Here is an 8097-nt window from a genome sequence, read left to right as displayed (position 1 = left end):
GGTCTCCTCCGGGGCAGGCGGGAATCGAACTCATGCGGAAGTGGCTTCAGATTCTCAGTGCTGCGCTTTAACCCGCTGCGCCACCAGGGAGGGCCTATCCTCCTGCACTTTTAAGAAGCCTCCTGTGTTGCCTTCCTGACTACCTTTTTGCCTCTCAATATTACATTTTCCACAGAAGAGTCAGAGTGGTTTTCTTTCTTTTAAAGAGTTATTTATACATACAGAACTGGGTTACAGGCCAGAGGTGCAGGGGCAGTGAGAGGATTCACCAGAGATAGAGCGAGAAGTACACTGCTGAGGCAAGCAGTGGGTGAGAGAGGAGAGGTCTGCCGCGCCATGTGGATCATCTCCAGGGCCCAGGATTGAACTTGCACTGAAGCAGCTGGGGCTAGTTTGCAGTGCTGCGTCCTAACTCTTTGAGCCACCAGGGAGGGCCCCAGAGCAGTTTTCTTAAAATGAAAACCTAATCTGTGACTCCCCCAACAGCCAATTTTTGATAAAAACCCAATTTTGTCCCATCACTAAGGTCCTGTCTATTGTGACCTTGCTCATCCATCTCCTTCATACTCACTTTACTGATATTTCCTGGAAAATCTTTCCTGCCCCAGGCTTTTGTGCTTGCTGTTCCCTCTAGTCACCTCTTCTCTGAGCTCCTCACATGGTCAGCCTCTACTTCTCAAAGCTCCAGGGGTAGAACCAGGACTTTACATTTGAAGTATGTACCTCACATGATTTTCATGCACACTTAGGTCTAGGAGCACCGGTTCTGAAGTACTGGCTTTTGATTCAAGAGGTAGGGAATTCAAGGCAGATACCTAGAGTACTTTCTCTTAGCCCCTTGGTAGACCAGGTGGGTCTTCTGAGCTGAGATGGTACTTAAGAAGGACCTGGGGGCGTTGACTTGCAGAAGGATGAGATATTAGGGTTTTTTTTTGGCTGCCAGTCAATTCACAATGCTAACACTTAACCCCCTGCACCACCAGGGAGGCCCCTGACATGTTAAGTATTAAAGTTCCTCCAGTAACGGCCACACTGGCCAAGATTTTAGCTAAGAAAAATTTTTTTTTTAGTTTTCATTTGTTATTTCATCAATAAATGAAACATTTGTCTATTACTCATCTCTTAAATGGCATTAACCTATTAATTTATTCATCTGCATATTAGTCTATTGATGAATTAGTGATTAATATAGTTATCTATTACTGTATTTGTTCACCTATTTATTCAACTATTAATAGTTATTTATTAGTAAATTAAGTACCTGCAACAAGTCAGCCTTTCCTTTCAAGTGGGGTTTGGAGACTAAGCCTAGAAGAGTTCTGAAACCAGTATAGTCAGACACCTGTCTCAGATATTTACCACCTGAGAGCCTCCATGGCCCATGGAGGGCAAATTAATGACTTGGATCAGAAGTACTGGAAACATTGAGGAGATACTCTTGAGTTTCAGCTGAGGGCAAGTTCTTGTCCTAGGTATGAGCACGCTAGGCCTTGGTCTGGACTGTGTGGTCTGCTCATGAGAGCTATCGTGATTCCAAGTGGTTAGACTAGTTTTGTTTTTATGATCTTTGAGAAATTTATATAGTCTCACTTGGTAGGCCTAAACAGAAGTCAGGGGGCCTCCCTGGAAGCCTCGGGGTTATGTCTTAGCACTAACACTAGTCATAGCCAGAGTTCGACCCCAGGCCAGGGAGGTGACCCACGTGGTGCAGCAGACCTCTCCTATCTAGTCCGTTGCTTCCTTCAGCAGTGTACTTCGTCAGTTGGCCTGTTCTGCTCTCTACTCTGTCCCTGGTAAATCCTCTCACCACTCTGCACCTCTGGCCTGTACCCCAGTTCTGTATGCATAAATAAATAAATCTTTAAAAAAAAGGATAATAACCCAATTTAAAAATCCATAGGGGTCTCCCTGGAGGTGCAAGGGGTTAAGTTTCAGCACAATGAAGCTATGGGCAGCCTGGTCAGGGAGCTGACACACACAGAGCAGCAGACCTCTCCTATCTCACCCAGTGCTCCCCTCAGCAGTGGATTTCAGTCGATCTGCCTGTTCAGCTCCTGTCTCTGGTGAATCCTCTCACCCCCTGCACCTATGGCCTACACTTCAGTTCTTGTATGCATAAATAAATAAAAAATTAAAGAATATAGGCAGGCTTAGCTGGACTTAGCTCTAGACTACAGTTTGGATCCAGGTCTGTTATTCAATTTGGAGTCCAGTGTAAAAGAACAGGGGTTACTCAGGGTGCATTTGCTCTTGGCTACAACAGAAGTGCAAGTAGGCAAAGGGAAACAGTGACTCTGAGGCTCTGCCCTGGAAGTGGTGCTGCATCACTTCTGACTGCATTGCATTGGCTAGAGAAAATCACATGACTAAATCTAACATCAACTGAGTGGGAAAATATTTTCTGCCCTCTGTAATGTATGGTACATGATAAAGGATATAGAAACATATTTCTTAAAATATGCAGGACACAAGTAATTGCAAACAATGGTTCAATATACTGCTAAGAAATAGATGAAATAGGATTGGCCAGCTAAGAAAATATAAGTTATCAATTGAGACACCAAAAGTTAAACTTCAACTATGAGAAATCAGTAAGTGAAAAATTGCTAAGAGAAAATATTTCTTATGACATTATCAGAAGTAAAAGTGGATAAGTAAAGTCAACTAGCTGAGTGAATAAGTTGCTGGATTAAACATGATCCACTTCTTTCTTTAGAAGTTCTAAAATGTCCCAAAGCTTGTATCACTTTTAATTCACTGTCCTCTCCTTTCTTCACACTTAGTTTCAAAAACTTGTAAAATTTCCCTTGGGATTGATTGTCTCTCTGTAATCCCCCCCAGATCTTCACCACCATGGCCTCCACCTCACCCAGACTATTGGGAGCTTCAAAAACATACTGTAACTGCAGATATGTTGATTTCCTCACTCACTCCTGCTTCTTTTGTCTCACTGCCTCTTTCTTTCATCACCTTAAACCATAACTGCAGCCTTAGTTCAATAACCAAACATGGCTTTCTATTTCCAACTGGTTTTTAAAATATTAGTTTTTACTTCAGTGGTCTTTTCCCAAGATCTTCCATAATCAATTTCCATTTCAATAGGCAGGATGGACTATATAATTTTTAGGGTACAGTGCAGAATGAAAATAGAGGGCCCTTTGGTTAAAAATTATAACTTTAAGGGGCCTCCCTGGTAGCACAAGGGTTAAAGTCTTAGTGCTTATCAAGCTGCTGCATATGAGTTCAATCCCAACCAGGAGCTGACCCATATGATGCAGCAGGCTTCTCCTATTTTGCCCGCTACTGCCCTCAGCTGAAACCCTCTCAGAATTCAGCAGGTCTGCCTGTTCTGCTCCCCACTCTATCTCTGATGAATTCTCTCATCCCCACCCCTGCACCTCTGGTCTGCTCTTGTATACATAAATAAATAAAAAAAAACTTAAAAAAGTTATAATTTCAAGATGGCAACAGTAGAGCATTAAGACAAGTATAGGACACTAAGCATATGGACTTGTGAACTCATAGGTTGCACAATAGGCACCTTTCACCCTAAGGAGGCCACCAGTTTTGTTTTCTGAATATTCTCACAATATGCTGTTCATTCACAAAGAACACCCTTCCACCAACACCCATTTCTTGGCCTTTTCTCACACCACACAAGTGGAGGCAACAAGTTGACATTTGGTTTTTATATCTCTGTATATATATATACCTTTACTTATCTCTTTACATATCTCCCTCCCTCCTATAACCTACTGCAGTCCAGTCATCTATACACATGAATTTAGTGCTTAAGTATATAATTCCCTGTTATTTTCTTACGCTTAAAAAAATTTATTCATTTATCATTGATTGCAGGCCAACTATTTGCTATGATTGTGCAAGGCACTGGATACAGGAAGTCTCCAAGTGGTAGAGAACCTGTTTGTTTACCACTCCATCACCAGAGCTTCACACAGTGATTAGCTTAAGGCAGACTATAATATTTCTTGAATAATGAATGAAGAATAATATAGAGGCGTCTGGAGCTATTGTGCTTTAGTCTTTTCTATCATATGGTGAACTCTTGGAGACAAGGAACTGTTTTTATATGTATTTTATTGTTGACCGAGAACTCACTATATGCTACACATTGTTCTAGACATGAAAACAGTGCTCTAGACAAACTTCCCTATTACGTCCATTGTCTCATTTAACTCCTTCAATGACTCTATATAAATCCCACTATAATCCCCATTTTATAGGTAAGGCACAGAGCTATCGAGAAATTGCCCCAAGGTCAAATAGAGACTGGGATTTAAACCCAGGTGACCAGACTCCAGCCCAAGTTCTTGACTACACTGCTAGGCTGTCTCCAGTGAGTAATTCTGTTTGATGTGACTGAACTAAAAGATCAAGAGCAATTTGGGCTGCATAACACAAATCCACAAATAGCTATCAAAGAGGGGATGCAGCTAATAAAAACAACCCCATGTTAGGCAATTTCTTGACCAACACCAGTTATAAAAGATGTAACTTTCTTTTGTAAGCTTATGATGTGGAAAATAAGACATAAACTATGGTGTTATTTTTTTCACTGAAATCACCATGTTGTAAAAATGCTAAATCAAGATGATGATTGATTAGGCCATCCTCAGAGACCTGGAGAACAGACAAGAAGATCTTAAACTGTTGGTAATGCTCTACTACGTAGAAAGTAAACAATAAAGTTTTTAGCCTGGAGTTTCATTTGTGGGACTCAATAATGCCTGTTGATGCCAATAAGCTTACCAAAGCATCAGGGGAAAAGGGAAAGGAGTAGAAATGAAAAGAGAGAAGAAAATGGGAAGGGAGGAGTGGAGGGATATGGAGTGGTGGGAGGCACCAAGAGCTGCTAGGCTGCCGCTGACTGATAACCTAGCAGTATACAGGACACAGGATTAGAGCCTGTGTGTTTTGAAGGGAAGATAAATCTATCTTGGGTTTTTCATTTACATTTTCATCTTGATTAATTTTCTCTCAAACCTAGTATCTAGGTTTTTGACAGGATAGTCAAAGTTTAGCGAAAGGTGTTTGGCAGTGTTTTTGTTCAATGGTACTCAATGAAATGGAGACAAATCAGCATTTGTCATACTTTGATTTGGGTTCTACATCAAGTAAGTAGACTAGCACACAGCTTCCTGGCCTTAGAATTTAACACAACCTCCAGGTTGATGCTGTGTGTTGGGCTCAGTAATGGGGGATTTATGCCATTGCCATTCGTGTGATGTGTGATAAGATGCAGGAGGTGAAAGAAAGCAGCTATTAACACTGATTAACTCAAAAGTTGACCACCAACACACACAGCCATTGTTTCCACTAGCACTCTTTAGTGATGGGCTTTGTCTGGCTGGCTTCACAAAAGACAAATGCCATTACAGGAGACCAAATAACCTCATTTAGGCAGTTGTCAGATAATAGAGACGCTCCAGGTATTAGCCTGACTGCATTAGTTTGATTTGTTACTACGTTCACCTTGTCCTGGGCATTAATGGAGACAAAGGCTTGGAATTAACCAGGAGCAGAGATAAGCTGTGGATTAGAGCCTGTGTGTTTTGAGGGAAAGATAATTCTATCTTGGGTTTTCATTTACATTTTCATCTTGCTTAATTTTTTCTCAAACCTAATATCTAGTTTTTCCTCCTGAATATCATTATATTCTTTCCAAAATATTAGCAATTGTAATTTAAAAATAGTTGCTGGCTCATTTCTTTTAACAAGATCAGCTTATTATTGTGTAGGTTTTTAAAATTGTTTTAGGGGAAATATACCAATGATCTTAATATTATCTTGTTTCTTGAGTATTCTTATATACTAAGGATTCACCTCACAAAAATTATAATCGATCTGATAGTCTGTTATTAGTATCTGAAAATATTAAAGGATGTAAAATAATTCATGGTTATTATATAACTATTACATTCCAGTATTAATTTTTTTCTGACTTCTAATTGTTATAGTTTAGGTACAAATATATCACTTCTATATCAATGATTTCAGATGTAAATATGTAATCCAGTTATAAACATCATTTATTTCAATTATAAATAAAATAGACTTTTAGGACCACATAAAATTAGTTATACTGTGATTGTAAAATAATGAGATAATGATATTCTAGAGTTACTATGTTTCTTTTCTCACACTTTTTATAAGTGTGGTTGGTTTTATATTTTAAATTAAAATTAAAAAACAGTAATTATATTACAGGTTGTTGAAGTTTGTGACACTGTTTTATTTTTTCCTCGCACCTATAGTTTTATGTAGGGATCCTTATTGTAGTAAGAAATTTTGAGGTTAATTAATTAATTATATAATAGTTTATTTTTACATCATTTTGTGCCTTTTTCTATCTCAGTTGTAATCCCCATGGGCTTCCCATCACCAAATCACCCATGTGCCATCACCATAGTGGAGGTTAATTTTTTTTAAGATTAGATAAACTCTAGGTGATTTTTCTTTGGAAATTTCAATTTGTGACAAGCACTACTTCACAAATATGTAAGAAGCAATACTGTGGAATAGTTTGCTATACACAGACCTTGAAATTTACCTTAAACTAGACAGAGCTATACATCTGACATGGCAAGATAGCAGAAAAATACTTTTCTGCAAAAAAATCTATAAAATGTTTAATGGTAATTCTTTCTGAAGGATGAGATCTGAGGGTGATTTGACTCTATTGTTACTGTTAGAATTTTCAACAGTATGTACATATGACCTTTGGGATTAAAATAAAAGGCTATCTGAAAAGCACACTTTGCCTTCCAATCTGTCCCAGCTGACTTTAAGTCCTCCAACCAAATTTCACAGGAACTTAATGAAGAGCAAAAAGGCTTGTAGTAGATAAGTTTCAACAAATATAATTCATATCCAGTGCTTGAGATTTTATGCCAATAGAAACAGCTCTTTATATTGGAAAAAGTGATCTAGTTTGACTGTAAAGACTCTCTTGGAATCATGTAAGGCCTCTGGTTTTCTTCCTGTTACTGCCCTTCTTTCCTCTCCATCCCTGCAATAATGGTACAGATCAGAATAAGCAGGACTTGTGCCTGCCCAGTTGTTGGGGCAGCACTCTTTACTTACTTACAATGTGCTTTTAGTAAATTATTTTAAAAAGCTCTAAATCTGAATCATGCTACTACTCCTCAGAAAGTACTCCCACTAGTCTTCCTCCTGAAACAAACAAACAAACAAAAAAAAAAGGAAAAGAAGATAAAAATAGGTGGTAGGTATAGATTCAATAATTCAGTGAGAACTTTTTACTCTGGTGATTGCTGGTAAAGAAGAATGAAAGAAAGGGGAACAAGGGATAATTCAATTCAAAAAAGTAAAAGTGAAATATGGTTTCCAGGAAACAGAGAGTCTCAAGATAGCATTTCAAAAAGAATACCCATTTTTTGCAGTCTTCCATTAATTAATTGGAAGACAAATACCCAAATTTCCAGAGGAGAGGATTCTTTTCTTGTGGTGCTAATCCTATTCCCATCTTTATCTGAAGGAGATGATGAGAAATGGAAGATGTAAAGAAAATACAGTCTTTATCACTTAGAAAGTACACTGATTTTTTTCTAGTAATTAGGACTGAATATATAACAAAGGGTAGGTCAATTATCTTACCTTTCCATTCACTATATTACTTATGATATATAGTTGATTAGGAACCATTAAACTAGAAATAGATATAAACCAGATGATAATGAAGCACATTAAATGAACTAGGAAAAATATTTTAAACTTTATTTTTTATTTGCCACTTCTTTTGTGCGATGTAATACCAATGGTATGAATAGAGTAACCAGTACTTTCATATCTCTATTTTGGCATGATAACTTTTTTTTTCAAAAAAAGAAAAAAGCAATTTGAAGCTGGCATGCTATAAGTATTTGTTTTGGTACATGGTAAATTCTTATTGTCTTATGCCAAAAAAAAAAAAAAACTAAACTGAAGATCCATGGATAAATGAATAAATCACATTCTATAACATATCTCTATTTTGGCATGATAACTTTTTTTTTCAAAAAAAGAAAAAAGCAATTTGAAGCTGGCATGCTATAAGTATTTGTTTTGGTACATGGT

This window comes from Condylura cristata, unplaced genomic scaffold (assembly GCF_000260355.1).
Source record: "Condylura cristata isolate star-nosed mole 26May11 unplaced genomic scaffold, ConCri1.0 scaffold00004, whole genome shotgun sequence".
NCBI lineage: Eukaryota > Metazoa > Chordata > Mammalia > Eulipotyphla > Talpidae > Condylura > Condylura cristata.
Note: the sequence above shows the minus strand (reverse complement) of the source record.